At 32.2% G+C, this 2,488-nt stretch overlaps 1 protein-coding gene and 1 pseudogene across 1 annotated transcript in view; one reads left to right on the top strand and one right to left on the bottom strand.

The window, feature by feature from the left end:
• Window positions 1-1,500, bottom strand: part of LOC105295484 — a 13,699-nt pseudogene extending 12,199 nt beyond the window's left edge.
• FBXL17 (F-box and leucine rich repeat protein 17) overlaps window positions 1-2,488 on the top strand; it is a gene marked incomplete at its 5' end in the record, with an annotated part of 449,450 nt that overhangs the window by 176,661 nt on the left and 270,301 nt on the right. The window lies entirely within an intron of this gene.

Genomic DNA, 2,488 nt, shown 5'->3' with positions numbered 1-2,488 from the left:
TATAATGAACATTCTTATTCCTATTTCTTTGTATATTTTATTTTTGTCTCTTTTGGGTTAAATTCTTGAAATTTCTGCATTTAAGGGTATACATATCTAAAATTTTATACATCTTGCTTAATTCTCTATAGAGGAGATTATATCAATATATAAGTTTATATCCCTGCAAAAGAGTATCTGTTTGTCTATACCTGTGCCAACTCTGGATGCTATCGTTAACTATTTTGGAGCATTTAAAAAATAACTTGAAGGTTTAATAACTGAAAAAAATTTGGAATAAATTGTTTAGTATTTTCCACTGAGAGACAGTATAGCGTAGTAGTTATAAATACAGGCTCTGGAGACAGTCTGCATTCAAATGCAGAAATTTCAAGAATTTAACCAGGAATTGAATCCTGGTTCTTCCACTTCCTGTTTGTCACTGGGCAAGTTACTTAACCTCCTGCTGTCTTATTTTCTTATTTGTAAAAAGAGGATATGAAGTAGTACTTATTTCATAAAGTTTCTGTGTGATTTAAATATGATTATATGTGTAAAGTACTTAGTTTCTGGCACATAGTTAGCTACTCAGCCACCTTTAATAATAATTATTATTATTATCAGTCAGTGAGCATTTGATTTCTGCCTACAGTTCATAGCACATAATGCTGGAATGTGAAAAGAGACATGAGAATTATAGTGATCAAAAAGACCCACCATATACCAGAAGAAATAAGGCATAAGTAAATGAAAAGTTACATAATCAAGTTAAATAACAACACAAAATAGACTTAGACTAAAACAATATCGATTACCAAATGAATGGCACGTTCGTGAAACAGGGTCCCCTTGTTATACCTGGAAGGGCAATACTGAAGTTTGCTCCGTTTTGTATTCTTATTTTCCAACAGGACCAACTTAATGATTTAGGGTGATCATGTGTCTCAGTTGATGCAGCACAGTCCTGGTTTTAGTCTGGCCTAACGTCATGGTTGCATGATAAATTATATGGTTACCCTATTTTCTATTGGTATCTTCTTTCTGTGGTTGTCATTGTGATGATGATGTGATGTCAAGTTCTTGCTTTGGCCTGATAGCTATTTTGACTGTAATCTATGCTCATTTGTTCTATTTTGGATAAGTTTTTTAGTTTAATATAAAGGACAATCTTATTACTAGGTGCTCAGGGGAAAGCTCATGCGTACCTATCATGAACTGCTCACAAATGCTAAGAGGGAGACTGGAAAAATAGTTTATTGCCAGGTTTTAGACAATCCAGCATGTTATATGAAAGTACAAACTAAGACTTTATTTTTCTGAAACCAAAGAGAGATATATTTCAAGGTGAATTATGGCAGTTACGTAGAAAATTTTAAATTTATGAATAAAACAAATCAATTATATCTTGGAGTTCTAACATTTTGAACACAAGTGTGCTTGTAATACTAAATACATTTTGAGCAATGTGTAGTTCTTCATATCTTCAGTACAAATTTTTAAAAATGCTTTAATGTCCGACATTGTTGACATCTTAGATTATTTCCCGATATTTGATTGTCAGTTGAATCTTCTTATCTGTTTTCTTTGCCATTGGTGTCACAATAATACATTTAAAGGATTGAGAGTTTGATTTTTGAATGATGAATAAATGATAAAGGAGAATATGAAGGAATAGAGATTGACTCTATGATGGGCCCTGGCAAAAATGAAACATTTTAAGCTCTTATTATAACTGTCTCTTAATTAGGTATTATCAAATGTTAGAGGAAAATGCTTGTCACATTTGGATTATTATATAGGAAATTCATGCTCTGAATCATAATGGGCTTAGAAGACATTTTTTTCTGATCTAGATGAGACTGTTGTAATATAGTATTTGATTCAATACAATTTGTATTCTTTTTTAGAAACCATTTATTTATGTGCCAGGTATTGTGCTTAGTGCAGGAGGTACACAGTTCGAATAGGAAATAGTCTGTGCCCAGAGGGGATGGGGTTAATAAGAGCAGTGAAGAATCAGCATTTTGAAAATTTCCCTGTATATCATTATAGAATAACATCAGAAACTACCAATACTTATATAGCATTGACTCTGCTAGTCACTATTCTAACTGCTTTTGCATATATTAAATTCCTAACAACAACTGTGAGGTAGATACTGTTACTATTCCCATTTTCCAAATGTGGAAATCAAGGCACAAGAGATTAAGTTACCCATTGTCACATAGGTAGAAAAAAATTTTCTATCCCAAGTAAACTCTTTAAAGAAGCATTCATTATTCACATGTCCTCTGTTTCATGTCTCATAAGTATTATGGGAAGTAGTTATTACTTGTGTGATCTAAGAATAGGTGAGAGAAAATTACCAAGTATAACTTCATTTTGCTTTATTTATTCATTAACCAAATATTTATTTAGCACCTGTCAGATAGTTGGGATAGGGCAGTGAGTGGAACATTTGTTTTCTCTGTCTTCACGGAGTTTATAGTTTAGCAATATAGGCCTCAGA

The sequence above is a fragment of the Pteropus vampyrus genome, unplaced genomic scaffold (assembly GCF_000151845.1).
Source record: "Pteropus vampyrus isolate Shadow unplaced genomic scaffold, Pvam_2.0 Scaffold106, whole genome shotgun sequence".
NCBI classification, from domain to species: Eukaryota; Metazoa; Chordata; class Mammalia; order Chiroptera; family Pteropodidae; genus Pteropus; species Pteropus vampyrus.
This window is presented reverse-complemented; position numbering and strand designations above follow the sequence as displayed.